General features: G+C 34.0%; 1 non-coding gene across 1 annotated transcript; it reads right to left on the bottom strand.

Annotated features, from left to right (window-relative positions):
• Window positions 1–17,427: 17,427 nt before the first annotated feature.
• Window positions 17,428–17,534, bottom strand: LOC128036419 (small nucleolar RNA R71). Its single transcript, XR_008193216.1, has one exon. It is a non-coding gene; the product is annotated as a small nucleolar RNA R71 (small nucleolar RNA).
• Between the last annotated feature and the right edge of the window lie 221 nt (window positions 17,535–17,755).

Genomic DNA, 17,755 nt, shown 5'->3' with positions numbered 1-17,755 from the left:
AAACTCAAATCATAAAAAGCAAAATATTTGTTTATTTATTTCTTTGCTTCTAATATTGTTTTCTATTTGAGAGATAATTGTGATTTTATTATCCAAAAATCAGAAAAACTCAGCTACAAAACAACAACTATTTTACTGCTGCTAGTGATTCTCATTTTCTCTCATTTTATTTCACTTACTAAAGATTAAAAGCTAAAAACATCCTCTTAAAATAAAATGCACGCAGCATGTTTTTCGATGGCGATTGTTTTTGGTGGAATGTGGTCTTTGAAGGGCATTGAGAAAGTTGGGTGTTTAGGTATGTGGAAGGGTTCTATTGTTGTTGGGTCTTTACCTGATTCCTGGATTAGAATCTATTGGGGCTTATGTTGTTTTTGACCCCAAGACAAGCATTTAGCGGTTCATAAAGGGGGGAGGAGAATAGTTTACGTGTTTTGTCGGTGACAAGACCCAAGATATAGCCCTAATATTTCTTTTGGCAAGTATTCATCCGTAGTTGTTGTTTTCTAGACATATTCCCAGTAAGAAAATTTCATTGACTTAATAAAAGTAAAAATTAAAAAGTCAATTAAATTTTTAATCAAAACTATTATCAATTGGGTTTTAATCGAATTAAGCTTTTGAAATTAATTTTTTTTGAAATCATTGGCAACCCATTATATGATAATATGGTAATTGATATGATGGTTGACATGATAATTTAAATAGAAAATGATGGGGTTGACATTTTTCTTGTGAGATAGGTGATTTCGAAATTTTATTAGGAAAAAGTATAAATTAAAACTTGGAAACAGAAAAGTCTAAGGAAAGAAAGCTAAACTAACACTATTGTTGCAGGGGTTAATTAGGCATAAATGTTAATTTTAAAAGATAATCTGAGAATTAGTTTGATTTTCTAAAATTTAGGAAAATAGATCGATTTTGAAAAGAGAAATAAAAATTATTTTCTAGAGGAGTCATTTTCAACTGAGGTGATAGTTAAGGGGCTAAAAGCGCATCCGACCCCTGACTGTTACCTCAGCTGAAAACACTTCTAACAAGAAACGTTTTCGTCCAACAATCATTTTATCCAACAATCAAAAATATGAAACGGTCAAAAAAATTTTCAATGATTAAAATATCAAACAACTAATTTTCTTTTTTACCCTCCAACAGCTATTTCATTTGCTATATAAACCCTACTTATTTTCTTTTGTCTTCTTTCAATCCTATTCTTTCAGTTCTCTCAATCAAATTCTCTCAATTCTCTCTACTAGTTTATTATCGATTTTTCATTCAATTTCTCTCAAATTGATTTTGTCATTTCTTTGATTTTATTTGATTTTTTTATAATTTTAAAAATGTCAATGCCTCTTATTCATTTGGATGACAACACATTTCCGATGTTCAATTACAAATGGTAATAAAATATTATTATATTATCTTTTAATTAATATAATTATTAAGTTGTTAACATTATTAATTTTTAAAATTTTTTATATTTATATAATCAGACCGAAGACTGGATTACCGAGACGTATATACACAATTTAAGTGTGAGGGCATCGCGCGTTATTGAACAACACTTGCAAGAGGCGGGATTCTTGGATTATCGGATTATCGGATTCTTGCACATGTCTCATATGCTTGGGGGGACTAAATTGGAGCTTGCACTTATCAGTGATTTGCTGGAAAGATGGAGACCTGAGACACACGCATTCCATCTTTCGTGTGAAGAGTTTTAACATTAACCGGGAATCCCAAGATAAAATTTTAGAACCCAAGAATCCCGAGATAATTTTCAAACATCCCATCCTGGGAATCCCAGATGGTTATTGGCTCCCACATATTTTTTTAAAAAAATTTTCCCCGATTGCTCTCTTCTACTCCCTCAGCTCCTTCGTCCACTTTCCTTTAGAAAAAAATATTTTTGTTTTCATTTTTTTAGTTTAGTGTTGAAATTTTGGGAGGAAAAGTTTGTTCGTGTTGGAGTTTTAAGGAGAAATTGTGATAGTTTTAAGGTATGTTTGAGTTCACAGTGATGCTAAGGTGCTCAGAGACCCACGCATTTCATTTCTCGTGTGGGGAGTGCACCATCACCTTAGAAGATGTTGAATTGCAACTCGGGCTCCCAATTCACGATAGTTATACAGTTATGGGTTGAAGTATAAATAGGGCTCCCAGTTGATGGTGGTTATGCAGTCACGGGTTCAAGTACAACTTGAGCTCTCAATTAACAGTGGTTATACAGTCACGAGTTCACGTTTCATGCCATCAGAAGAGGATGCTTAATAAACCTAACATAAGTTTGAGATCATAATCATATGGAAGAAAGAAGCTCACCAATATAATCATCTTATTCTTTTTCTCCATCAAAGTAGCATCCTTAGTCTCATTGTCCAAAACCTGTGTCAAAAGTGGGGGCAAGAAGACTTTCAGGGGGAGTGATAGTGATGGTGGAAACAAGCTGAAACGCGACTTGTGACGAAAAAAATTGTAGTTCTTTAATCATAGCAACTGTTGTTGCCTTGAGTCGCGTTTCAGCTTTTCTCCACCGTCATTGTCACTTCCCCGTTGAAAGTCTTCTTGCCCCCACCTCTAACACATGTTCTGGACAATGAGGTTAAGGATACTACTTTGATGGAGGAAAAAAATAAGTTAATTATATTGGTGAGACCCTTTTCCCTCTATGATTATGATCTCAAACTTATGTATGAGATGTATAAAGCATCCTGTTCTGGTGGCATGAAACTTTAACCCATGACCGTATAATCACCGTTAACTAGGGGCTCGAGTTATACTGGAACCCTGACCACATAACCATCGCCAACTAGAAGCCCTAGTTATATTTCAACCCGTGAACATATAACCACCGTGAAATGGGATCCTAAGTTGTAATGAGATATCTTCTAAGGTGATAGTGTACTCTCCACATGGGAAATGAAATGTGTGGGTCTTCGAGCACCCTCGCATCACCATGAACTCAAATATACCTTAAAACTATTATAAATTCTCCCTAAACCACAAACACAAATAAATCTTTCTCCCTAAATTTCCAACACCCAAACACAAAAAAAATTTCGTTAGACGAAAACGATTCCTGCAGGAGGCAGTTTTTGTTTCTTTCCAAAATTGGCCATTTTCGCTCAATTTGGGAAAAAAATTAGCCTAATTCCCTTATTTATCTTTAAAATTTTGCATTTTTTCCTAATTAACCCATTGTTGTGAAATAGACCAATGACCCTAAAACATGAGGAGAAAAAAAGAAAATCTTAAATTTTTTAAAAAAATTGAAATTCTTTTGCATTTCAATTTCTTTGAATTTTTGAACTTTTTGCATATATATATTTTAAATTTTGAAGAGTTGTTTTTTATAATTATTGAAATTATAAGTTTTATTTATAATTTTTTTTAAATTTTGATAGTTGACATGACATATAAGATAAAATAATACTAAGTGAACAATAAAAATTTAGGGCCAATTTGGTCTAGATAGAAAAGTACGAGCCAAATTGTTTAAAGGTATAAAGGTCAATTGACATATAAAGCACCAAAATAAGCATTGACATAACTTTAGTAGAGGAACTACTTTGCTCCTTCATCTAATGTACAAGATGATCTATCCGTAGAGATGTACTTAGGATGTAAACAAGGTCTTGCCCCCTTGATTAAATGTAGTAGAAATTTTAGTCCCTTAAAGTTACAAAGTCTTCAATTTAACCCTTTTTAATTTTTTTTTACATTTGTCCTCACCCCAAACTTTTAAAATTTGTCACCCCCAATGTCGAACTCTTGGGTTTGTTATTTTTTTCTCCATTTTTAAGTAGAGGGATCAAAATGCAATCTGAAGTATGGTATAAAGAATAATATGACATCTTTATCAATTAAAAATACAATAAAATATTTTATTTGGTTCTTTTCTAAATCTGTCAATCTTCTATAGAGAGGTGTTCATACATGATTTGGTTGGCAGCTAAAGTTGGTTAGTTTATCTTCTTCCTGGTGAGGTGGTTAGAGTTTGGAGAAATGAGTGTTTTGGTGGAGAAGAAGATAGAAAAAGTGAAGAGTCTGGAGGAATGGGTTTTTTGGTAAAGAAGATGGAATAAAGTAGAGAGTTTGGAGATCCCCCTTTTAAGAGTCTTTAGAAGTATATTAAAGGGCTTTTTCGGGTCAAATTTCGGGTCGGATTAAGATATATTTTATAACAATTTATCCCCCACCTTGTCGAAGAAAAGAGTTATAAAGTGACTCTTCTGAGATAGGCTTACATGTGTGAAGCGTGTAATTAGGGGCTTGTTATGTAAGTTTTAACTTGAAACTTTACTGAGAAAATTTTGATGTCCAACAGTGTGGTACAGGAATTAAAAACTGTACTTCTAGAAATGCTACGAACTATATTTATAGGAATGTTACAAGCTGTATTGTAGAATTGTATTGTATAATACTGCAAATTGTATTTATAGAAATCCGATGAACTATATTATAGAATATTGCGAACTGTATTAAAAAAAATGTCGTGAACTATATTGTAATCCATAAGATTCTGAAAATCTTGTATGCAGAAGGTTGTGGTCATAAATTAGCGGACTACGAGATTCGTAAAATCCCGTAAGTAAAAGGTCATGATCGTAAATCAGTGGACTATTTAAGTGGTGTCGCGATCGTAAATCAATTGGCTCTTTATGAAATGTTTATGATCATAAATCAATCAAACTAAAGTTGTGATGATAAATTAGCGAGCATTAAAAACGACAGTCGTGATCGTAAATCAGTGAACTGTTTAAGTGGAGTTGAGATTGTAAATCAGCGAACTCTTTATGAAGTGTTCATTATCGTAAATCATTGAGTTGAAGCTGTGATCGTAAATCAGTGAACTGTTTAAGTGGAGTCACGATCATAAATCAATGAGCTCTTTATGAAGTGTTCATGATCGTAAATCAATGAACTAAAGCCGTGATTGTAAATTAGCTAGCTTTAAAAATGACAGTTGTGATTGTAAATCAACGAACTATTTTAGTGGAGTTGCGATCGTAAATTAGTAGACTGTAAGAAATGCGAAGGTCATGACCATAAATCTGTGACTATAAGAAAGCCAAAGGTCGTAATCATAAATCAACGGACTATAAGAAAGCTAAAGGTCGTGGTCATAAATAAGCGGATCGTAAGAAAGTCGAAGGTCGTGATCGTAAATTAGCAAACTATCAGAAAGTCGAAGGTCATGATCGTAAATCAGTAGACCGTAAGAAAGCTGAAGGTCATGATCATAAATCAACGCACCGTAAGAAAGCCAAAGGTCTTGATCTTAAATCAACAGATCATAAGATTCTTAAAATCTCGTAAGCAGATTATTTATACATATCCCTTTTTTTCCATGATCATGGCTATCACACATACGTCTAAATCATCTTCTCTACCTATTTCAACACAACCATCCTTAAATGTTAGTACAAATATGGATATATTACAATGATAAACATTATATTTGAGCTCACATCATGAGGAGAAATTTAACCAATACTCATATTTGTTGTTGCATTAAATGTAAGAGGATAAGATCGAGCAGCATGTATATCACAAAGGATGTTGAATAACATCTAAATATGTGAGTAAAATAAAAAGATAAACACATCTAAGCTTGTTAGAACCATATCATCATTAAATAAAACTATGCATGCACACAAACCTTTGTTCTAGTTATCCCCATAACAATCAGGTAACAAAGACATGGCATCTTTTGGTTTGGTTCATACAAATAATGACAAACAGTTTATAAACTAGAAGTTCATAGTGCAAACAAGCTCAACAAGAGGTAATATATTCTCCCTATTATTAGAAATTTGAAAAAAAACACACCCATGTTAAAAAAAAATAAAAGAGTGAATAACAAACTAACTAACCTACACTAAATACTTCAATCAACATGAGAATTTATCAAAGAAAAGTGATTAGCACTATATTTACTTTTCATATAAATGCGAAAGGAAAACAACTTTAAATACTGCATGAAACTGTAAGAAGAAACCAGATGCATTTCTGTAATAGTCCAGAAGTACTTGATGCTCGACTTTAACTTGTTGACAAATCAAACATTTCGATACAAATTCTAAAATTTCACATTTCATACCTGGCCACCAATACATTTGTTTCAAATCATCATACATTTTGTTACTACCGAGGTGAATTGAATAACTACTGCTTTGAGCTTCTTGCAAAATCTTCTCTATGATATCAGAATTTCTCAGAACATAAATTATGTTTCGAAAATATAAACTACCATCAGAACTAACATGAAATTCTGAATCAACCGTCTTTTCAATCTCTTATCGTTTAGTAATCAACTTAGAATCACTTTTTTGAGCTTCACAAATCTGTTGCAGAAATGTCGGTCTAGCTTTTAATTCTGCTAAAATGGAACCATCATCAATAAACATCAAACGAGTATTCATAGCTCACAAAGCAAATAAAGATTTTCTATTTAAAACATCAGCAACAACGTTAGCTTTTTCTGGATGATAATCGAAGATCAAATCGTAATCTTTTAGCAGTTCCAACCATCTATGTTGTCTCAAATTTAATTCTTTTTTGTGACATCAAGTACTTCATGCTTTTGTGATCCGTGAAGATGTGAAATTTCTCTCTGTACAAATAATGTCGCCAGATCTTTAAAGCAAATACAATAGCTGCAAGGTCTAAATCATGATTCGAGTAATTTCTCTCATGCACTTTCAATTGACGGGAAGTATAAGCTACCACTTTGCCTTATTGCATCAAAACGAAACCTAAACCATTAAGTGAAACATTATTATAAATCACAAATTCTTTGCCAGACTCTGGCTGAATCAACATAAGGGCTTCGGTTAATAATACTTTCAACTGATAAAAACTTTGCTAACATTTTTAGACCATTCAAACTTGACATCTTTCTGAAGAAACTTTGTTAACAATGTTGCAATCATCTAAAATATTTTAAAAAATCTTTGATAATACCCTACTAAACCCAAGAAACTTCTAATCTCTGAAACATTTCTTGGAGGCTTTCAGTTTATAATTGCTGATATTTTACTCGGATCAACTCTAATACCATCTGCCAATACAATATGTCCTAAAAATCCAACTTCTCGCAACCAAAACTCACATTTGCAAAATTTAGGAAATAACTATCTCTCGCGCAAAGTTTGCAATATTACCCTCAAATGCTGTGCAACTCAATTTCATCTTGGGAATAGATCAAAATATCATCAATGAATACTACCACAAATCTGTCTAAATATGGCTGAAATGTTCTGTTTATCAAATCTATAAACATAGCAGGTGCATTTGTTAAACCAAATGGCATAACTAAAAATTCATAATGTTCGTACCTAGTCCTGAAAGCAATCTTCGACACATCAGAATCTCTAACTCGCAAGTGATAATATCCCAAACGGAGATCAATCTTTGAAAGTACTGTTGCACTTTTTAGTTTATCAAACAAATCATTAATACGCGGGCTATCGATAATCAATATACAATCGCATTAACCCGTCACTTTTCTTGAAAAATAGTACAGGTGCACCCCAAGGAGAAAAACTAGACTGAACAAATACCCTGCCTGTTAACTCTTGGAACTGTGCTTTCAACTCTTTCAATCCTGTAAGTGTCATTCTATAAGGAGCTATCGATATCGAAAAAGTTCTTGGTATTATCTCAATAGCAAATTCAACCTCTCTGACCGGCGGTAACCCTGGTAACTCTTCTGGAAATACATCAGAGAACTAACAAACAATCTGAACCGATTCTAATTTGAAGTCTGAAACCTTGGAATCAAGTACATAAGCTAGATACGCTTCACAATCCTTCCTGACATATTTTTAAGCTGATATAGCTGAAATGATATTAGCTGAACAGTCACATCTATCTAATTCAACCTGGACTATTTCACCGTTCTGACATTTCAATAAAATTTTATTTCATTTACAATTCACAACAGCATCATGAAGAGCCAACCAATCCATGCCAAGAATCACATCAAACTCATCAAATAGTAATAACATTAAATCAACCGGAAAGTTGCAATCTCGAATCACTAGAGGATAGTTTCTACAAACCTTATCAACTAACACATACTAACCTTAAGGATTCGTTACTTTGATCCCAAATTTAGTTGACTTATAAGGTATTTTCTTATCTGACACTAAAGTTGTGCATATAGACTGGTGCGTTGACCCTAGACCAATCAAAGCATTAACATTAGTATCAAAGATAGAGAATGTATCGGTAATCACATCGGGTGCCGAAGCTTCTTCACGAGCCCAAATCATATAGGCCCTAGCTGGTGCCCGAACCTCAGATCTAACTGCAGAATCTTTCATTCCACTTCGACTAATTCCCGCATAACCACTGCTTCTGGGTGGCCTCCCTCTCACAGTCGCGTTATTCGACCAAGTGTTCTGAACTTTCTCTTTATCAAATCTTTCGGGACAGTCTCGGAGAAAATGATGATAAGAACCGCATTTAAAGCACGATCTATCTCTCAATCTGCACTCATCGAAATATTGTCTATTTCACTACTAACATTCTAGTTTATTATTTAAGAACACTCCCCACACTTACTATAGAAGTAGCTTGAGGTCTCAAACTTGAATGTTGCTTCCCTTTATCTCTTCTCGAAAGTCCGATCGAAGATGACATACAATTGTGAAATTCTTTCGATTTCTTTAATGGGGACAAAAATGATTTTCCCATTGATCGTTTACCTGTGTCACGAGCCTCAAAATCTACATTTCTTTTAGCTTTACTAAGTTTTTCAGCCTTGTGCACTCGATCCACAAATATCACAAATTCTTTCAATTCTAGAATCCCCACTAACAATTTGATGTCTTCGTTTAACCCATCTTCAAACCGAGTGCACATAACGACTTCTATCGGTATACATTCCCGATCATACTTGTTGCGTTGTATGAAGTCTCTTTCATATTTAGCTACAGATTTACGATCGTGCTTCAACTCTGAAAACTCTTTCCTTTTCTTGTCAAGATACCTCCGACTGATATATTTCTCCCTGAATTTTGTCTGAAAAAAATCTCAATTCACATGATCCCTTGGTACCACAACAATCAAAGTATTCCACCATTAATACCCTGAGTCTTTTAACATAGATACCTCATATTTTTAACAATCAACTAGAGAACAAGACAATTCATCAAAACCTCTAACAGTGTTTTCTAACCAAAACTCTACTTTTTCAAGGTCATATTCAGTTGTTCCACGAAAATTTTTTCCCCATACTTATGTATTTTATCAACCAGAGGTTTGCTTACACGTACTTGTTCCAGATCTTGAGAAATAGAGGGGACAGGTTGGGGTACGGGAGGGGGTGGAGGTCATTGAGCCATTGGGTTCGTTCTAACAAATTCAGAGAACCACCCATACATCATATGGAAAAAGGCTTTTTTCACTTCATTTCTCCGGCTCTTAGATATGGGCCCACTACTAGCTGCTCCTTGAATGGATGCTTGCGCATTACTTTCAACCTCACCGGAATCAGCTCGGTTGGATGACATCTTTTATCTATATACAAAACATAATTCAATTTAGGTAAGGAGATATCACACTATCACAGGTTGTATAAATGACATGTATTTTATACTCTTTACTGGCTACGTTCAATCCGAGAACTAACTAAATCTTAACTCTAATACCACTAAATGTAACACCCGCAACCCATCTTCAATATCATATTAGGGTTACAGAGCATTACTGTACAAAACAGAATCTTAAACTTCAAAACAGAACAATAATTCAACTTAAGTATAAATTTTCAATAACTCATTCCAATTATAGCAAAAATATACACTTGGGCCTTAAATCGGGCCTTCAGGGCCCTAAAAATAATTTAGAAACAATTCAGAACTAATTTGAAATAAATAAAAAATTTTAGGAAAAAGTAACAATTTTTTAAAACAGGGGTCACACGGTTGTGTGACAAGCCTAGACCATGTGATGCTCGAACAAAGGAACACACGGCTGTGTCAAGGCCCGTGTCTTAACCCGTGTGACTCACTGAGTTGGGTCACACAGCCGTGTGTAGTCCATGTGCCAGACTGTGTAACTCTCTAACTTGAGACACACGACCGTGTCACAAGCCGCGTGTGATAGCCCGTGTCCCAGGTCGTGTGCTTCACAATTTAACCCTAAAACAAGCCAATTCAAGACCAAAATTTGCCTAATCATCCACTCCAATTGTGCACACATTCAATAGCCCTAAACACCTTTTAAAATCATATAAACATATCAATTCAAGCAACCTATTTGAACTAACCAATATGACATTCAAAGGCACCACATTTTAACCAAAACAACTTCAATCAAAACAATTCCATATACCACATCTCAAGCACCAAAACAAAATTCATTTAACTATTTAATGAAATCAATTATAACCATTCACATATCATCATAAACATACCAAAAAGACCACATATTACAATTACTTAAAAGTGACCAAAAGACATAAACTTGTCTAAGCATTAAAAGTCTAACATTCAAAATACATATTCATACCAAGATGATCACTAACATAATCAACAATTACCATTACACAAAAGTCCTATACATGCCATTTATAACCTTGGCCAAAATAACTCAAAAACTACCGAAGTGATTGCTGGATAGTATGAAAGATCTCTGACAAGCTTCCAACCGATCAAGCTTCCAATAATCTACGAAACAAAAGAAAATAACTACGTAAGCAACTAGTGCTTAGTAAGCTCGTATAAACTAAAACATAACTTACCATTCTTAAACTCATTTTATGCAATATGCATAACATCATTACCAAACTCATATATTTAATACAATCCTATTAACACCATCAAGCTCACAAATTAGTAAGCTCATATATATTGCATATAGAAAATCAACCTTTTCACCAATTAATCTTCATATAACCATCAAACTTTCATGAGTACATGAACAATTATCCATGAGTACATGAATAATTATCCATTTGATCACATGCCTTACCATTCATCTTTACTTACCTGTTGAACCATCTAAAATTACATGGGATACTCGAGAATGCTCACACGTAGTGTACCTTTCCATATAACTGTAACCTTTATTTTTCCATAGTGCTCACACGAGCTGTGGGTCAGAATGTTAGCTACACGATGCTGGTCACACGAGCTGTAGAGAATCCGCAAAAAATGTAGGACCTTAGCCATCGGTAGGACATTCAAGACTAAAGCCCGAAACATGAAATCCCTAATGACATGTCATTCGTATACTAAGAATTCTTAAGGTTCAAATGGGATAATTTATCCATCATTTAATCAAAGCATCGATATATTCATATAACCAAGTTGGTATATACTAACATGATATATCAAATAACTAAATCAAGTTATCATTAATAATTTAATACCCCAAAACTCGGCCTAAACGTTTGGACCAAATCTTGGAGGTTACATTGATCATCGAAGTGATCGTAGGAAAATTTTAGTTGTGTAAAAATTCTAAGTTATCAAATTCCTGTTGTTGTTAAAAATACAATCCAAATGACGCTTATGTGCGTAAATCCCAAATTCATACCATAGTGTTTAAAAAAAACTGACATTCCAAAACCATTTATTAAAAATTCAAATTTACAGAAAACACCTTAATAGCCTATTTTAAAAAAACGTGACGCTTCCAGGACCTCTGCATGCTACGTCTAGCTACAAAAAAACAAGTGTACCAAAAAAAAGGGAAACACTAAGGGTGTGAGCTACACGAGCTCAATGTGAGTTCAAAACATATCTAGCAATGGAATTACTAATCAAAAACCAAATAGTAGTTCAATAACGAAATGTACTTACAGAGATACCCAAAAATAGAAAACAAACTCGAAACCAGCGTCCCAAACAAATGTAACAGTCAAAGTACACCCAATCACACACAAAATACTTAACAGATAAACCCGTCAATGGATGGATGCGAAAATACTTATCATTATAATCCAAAATGTCACTACACTAATACCTCAATATACGCAGAATCAGTCATAAATTTTATGATGAACAGACAAATTACAGACAAGTAGCTCATATCCAGATGCATATAAATGCAGTCAAGCATTAAAACTCACCCATCCATCCAAAACACCTCTCCATCCCCCAATCACACCCCAAAAGAGCTGTTTAAGCTAATCCAACCAAACACAGCTTATACGACCTTGAAAGGCCCATCCAACCCTACACGCCATGTATGAGGTCTAAGCCATTCAGATAGTAATACGCAGCAAAGCTGATGTATATACAGTACAGAGCATTGCGGTAACCCATTGTGAATATATATATTACAGTTTAAACTACCAAATCAAATAATAGTATGCAGCAAAGCTGACGTATATGCGGTACAGTGCGGTAAATTGCTACACCGATATGTTACAGTTTAAACTGCTGGATCAGATCAGATTTAGTCTTCCTTCTCTTCATAACCAACCCAAAAATTACTTTATGCAAATGCATGTATGCCTATGACCTCATGGAACACTGAACAAATTGACAGACAGTCAGACAGAAACAGACACGCACACACCGAACTAATTGGGTTCAGATTCAGCTATCATGTTACTTAATCGTTAGGTCACATCACATTAACAAGTCATCATCTCATACAACAATCACAAAGAACACATAAGTCGAAGCCTAAATCGGTTCCTTCACTACCCTCACTAAAGCCTAGCCAATGGTCAGAACGCAAGACACATTTTCAGATAAGAAAACATACACGGAACAAAAATTGGTGACTTAGGGTCACACGACCGTGTTGAAATGCCTAGGCCGTGTAGGGATCAACAAGCTCGTGTGGGAGGAGCCACACGGTTGTGTGGCTGAGCCACACACCTGTGTGAGCGAGAGACATGGCCGTGTGAACAGGTCGTGTGAAGGTACAGGGCAGACACGGTCGTGTGAGGGTCTCACATGCCCGTGTGCCCACCAGGCACAGACGTACGTCTAGAACACACGTTCGTGTAGAATCCCTAAATTCCCAAATTAGCCACACAGTCGTGTGACACCAATTCACTAAAACTTTAATTCCCAAACGCACACGCCCATGTGCGTAGGGGACACAAGTGTGTGGGAATCAACTAAAATCCTTAAATAGGCCACACAGCCGTGTGGCATCAAAATTGGCCCAGATTCCTAACTCTTAATTCAACATGGCCGTGTGGACTGCCTGCGTGGGGGCACACGACCGTGTGGCCACCTGTGTGGTCACGAAACCACCCTAAAACAACCCAGAAAATTGTACTTTTGCACTCAAAATAGTTCCCATCCCTCGATAACCTGAAATCATACCAAATTAAACAAGTTCTAAGTATAAAAAAGCAATGCAACAATGTAAATGAAATGCCAATTTTCACGGAATGGACTCAAGAATTCACAAACAAAATAGAAAAGGTTCGGAACCCACACTTGGTTCGCGATCAATGATGTCCAGACACCAACTTGACAAAAAATGAGCGAAGCTCTCCAAAAGCCACAAGTGAAATCGTTTCTCAAAAGAAGAAAAAAGAAAAGAAAAATAAAAGCCAACAAAGGAAAGGGAGAGGGAGAGGAGAGCGTGAAAAGAAAGAAAGTAGTAACAATAATAAAATAATAATAAAAATAAAACTAATAATTAGTTTTAAACTTAAAACAACTTTACTATTTAACATAATAAAAATATTTCCCCAAAACGCACACACAAGGATTCAAACACGCGTCTCAGAGATACACAAACACACAACTAACCACCAGACTAGCAGACCCATTATGACATCAAAACGCGCAACTAAAGACAATAGATCAACCTACTAAGTAACCCTAACCACAAAGCTTAAAACTTTTAACCCCAAAATTCAGGATGTTATAAATAAGATTATAATTCATACGAACTTACCTCGACAATCATTGTTGCAATAACTGAGTTGAAGTTTAGTCCAAAGCTTTAGATTTTCCCTAATTTAAGTTTGGTTGTTATTTATCTTGATCTAAATAGATAATTACATTCAATTAAGTACTTCAATTCAATCCATAATTCACATTATCATAAAATTATGAATTAACCCCTCCTATTTTAACTTTTTCACAAATTGGTCCTTAAGCTCGAAACTTGTAAAAATACTATTTTTACCCTCCATATATACTAACAAAATTTCTTACGGACCCATACTAGCCCAATTAAATCATCATTTCATCAAGTTACCATATAATTTTACTATTTTCATAAATAAGTCCCGGAACCCTAAATTCGTCAAAAACCACTTAACAAAACAAGTTTGTTTAACAACCACGATTAATAATCTATCAATTAACATCAAAACACATTCAAACTCAACTATGGAAAGTCCCTCAAGCTCAAACAATTTTGCAAATTAACCCTCGGGCTAAGTAGTTTAAGCTAAAACGAGTTTAAAAACATAAAAATCATTAAAAACAGGACAATAATACATACCATGCAAGAACAAAGAGCTTGGCCAAAATTCTTAGCTCAAAAGATGGAGATTTTGGCATTAACAAAGTGAAAATGAGAAAGATGATAGCCTTTTCCTCTTTTCTTTGATTAACATTTAATTTAATTATCAAATTACCAAATTAGCCTTTTAAAACTATTAAAATTTCATTAAAACCTATCCATAAACATCCAATATCAATATATATGGTATAATTACAATCTAATTTCACTAGCTTACCTTTCCAAAGCCATTTAGTCATTTTAACAAATAGAATTCAAAATTTTCACCTTTTTCAATTTCGTCCCTTTTTCCCAATTAACCATTTAAACTTCAAAATTTCTTAATGAAATTTAATACTACCTTAATTTAACCATATAAATATTAAATTAATAATACAATATTAACTCACTTGTCGGAGTCATGGTCTTGAAATCACTATTTTCGACACCGCTAAAAGTAGTTTATTACAATTTCGATCGTCATATCATTTCTATTCTTTCTCCAACTTCGGACACAATTCATTAGTGTTGAGGAAGAATTTCAATTGTTAGTATGATGCTATAAATTTTACGCATACATGAAAAATTCAGACAACATAAGTAATTCATAATAAACACTTAATACGAATGTTGTTCCAAATAGCATAAATTGAACATATTAAACACTTCATATTAAAGTTGAAATTTCACTTGTACAAGGTATTTTGGACCGCATACTCAGGCACAATAGATACTTGAATAAATGTTAAAATGTGTATTACAAGGCTGTTTGACAGCATATACAACAAATTCTCATGCTATTTAACCTTTATCAGTGCATTTAATTTGCCTTAAAATTTGACAACATGATACATCAAAATCCTATCTTTAACGATCCTTAATTAACTTGCAAAAGCACCATTAATTTATATTATTATTAACTTGATGATGATAGTCTAATGCATTATTTATCATTTATATTATAAGTTGATGATGATAGTTTAATGTAAAGCACCATTAATTTTCAATAGTAATGGTTACAAACCACTTCAGTTGTCCAAAACATTGCATTAGACTATCATGATCAACTTATAATAATATAATTAATGGTGCTTTTTGATAAATCTTGAAAAGAGTTATATTTCGAGCCTCTAAACTTGATCAAATGCCTGTACTTAAGTAGATATAATTTAATTTTTAGGTTATTTTTAGAACATTGCATAATAACGCTTGGATTGTGCCTTGAATGTCATTTTATGTTACTTTTCCTATTGGGAGAAAGAGAATTGGTTGTTGTATGCAGTAGGTGTAAAAAGGATAAAGAAAAAGAGAAAAAATGAGGAAAAGAATAAAGAAAGTAAAATATTGCCATGGTAAAAGGTTGGATGGATTGCCAACATAAATGCCATGGTAATTCCGGGATAATGTTAACACAGTACTCAGTCCTCGTCACTTTCAGCCAGCTATCTATGTACCAGGTAAATCCACCTAAAAAAGAGGGAGAAAAATGTGTGCTGAGAAGAATGGTGACAACAATCCTCTCTCTGCGTAAAGAAGAACTCCATTGGAGAATTCTAGAGAAAGAAAGAGTAGTAGCTACAGAGAGCAGAATACATACGTGAAGAAGGGGAAGAGACATCTAACCTGGGTTCGTGTAGAATCAGAAGATAAAAGAGAAGCTAGAGTGTGACGAGAAATCTTGCAATTTCTGCCTTTGTTTTCTTGATTTTTGTGATTCAAACTTATTTTAATGTTGATGAATTATTTTAATTTGGTGTTAAATTTTCCACCCATGAACAAAAATCTTTTCTAGGTTGGAGTTATTTGGGTGAATGTTTTCTCATCTTTAATGCTCATGATTTGAGATTGTCTACGTCACTGTTTTGTTTGATTTTTGCTTATTCTAAATACATGCATGCATGCATGCTCTAGACATAGTTGATTGTGTGTTGTGTTCTTTGATGTATTTTTAATTCTGAAAAGTTTTAATATATTGGATCTTGAATTGTTTAATGTAAGTGAATATTCGACAGAATATTCGTAGCACTCTAGATATGATGTTGCGACTTGTGCAGAGAAGAACGTTCATTGTAGTTATTAATACAGAGTTCTGTAGACATATAGTAACTAAAATTTGTAGCTTAAGATCTAGCTATCGAAAGAGCAGGCTACAGTGGTGACTCTCTGAGTAGTTGATTAGACAATATTTTATCATGACATTATTTTGATATGAGCATTTCACCTGAATAATTCCAGCCTTATTCATTCAACAACAGAATTGCTCTTGCTTTTCTCCGTAATTTTCCAATACATTTTATTTTCCATATCAATTCTTTCTTTGTAGCATTTGATTTCGTTAATTCATTATACAAACATCCTATTCAACTTGAGAGTATTTCCTATTATTTAGAATAGTTAATAGGATTATAATAACTTACTCAATTTCTTACCAATTTTCAATCCCTGTGGAGACGATACTTACTTATCACTTTATTACTTGAATGATGTTTACACTTGCACAATTGCATTTGTTATTTACATGCAACAAGTTTTTGGCGCCGTTGTCGAGGATTAGCAACATTGGTGAAAAGTTTATTTGTTATTATTCTTGCTATTTTTGTTAGAAGAATGATTCAGTATTTTATTTTATTTTTCAAGTTTGTATTAGTGCATGAGAAGAAGTATTCAAGAGGATACAAAACATTTTTGTGATCCTGAAATGGAAAGGACATTAAGGCGAAGAAGAAAAGAGTTAAGAGAACTAGAGAGAATTAGAAATGATCCAAGATTGAAGATCCCAGATTGCACTTGAGACTTTATCTTGAAGTCTGTGACTCATTTAGGCAGTAGGGTGTTCCTGAAGATGCCCTTAGGTTAAAATTATTCCCTTATTCATTGCGAGATCGTGTCAGATCATGGTTGAATGCATTATCATCAGGTACGGTGGCATCTTGGAATGAAATGTGTCAGAGATTTCTACTTAGGTACAATCCTCCCAACATGAATTCCAAGCTTAGGAATGACATTACATCATTCAAGAAATCTGAAGATGAAACATTATATAAAGCATAAGAGCATTTGAAGGAACTAGTTTGAAAATGCTCGATGCATGGTTTTTAGCATTGGACACAGATAGAAATGTTCTACAACAGATTAAATGCCCGTACGCGAATGGTGGTGGATGCATATGCTAATAAGACCTTGCTTGTCAAATCCTGCAATGAAGCATACGAAATTCTGGAAAGAATATCAAATGATGATTATCAATACCCTACTACCAGAGTTGGTACTGGTAGAAAAGTTGCTGGAGTAATGGAACTTGATACGATTACATCTT

The sequence above is a fragment of the Gossypium raimondii genome, chromosome 13 (assembly GCF_025698545.1).
Source record: "Gossypium raimondii isolate GPD5lz chromosome 13, ASM2569854v1, whole genome shotgun sequence".
Classification (NCBI taxonomy): domain Eukaryota; kingdom Viridiplantae; phylum Streptophyta; class Magnoliopsida; order Malvales; family Malvaceae; genus Gossypium; species Gossypium raimondii.
The sequence above is the reverse complement of the archived record's forward strand: the minus strand, read 5'-3'. Positions and strand labels throughout refer to the sequence as shown.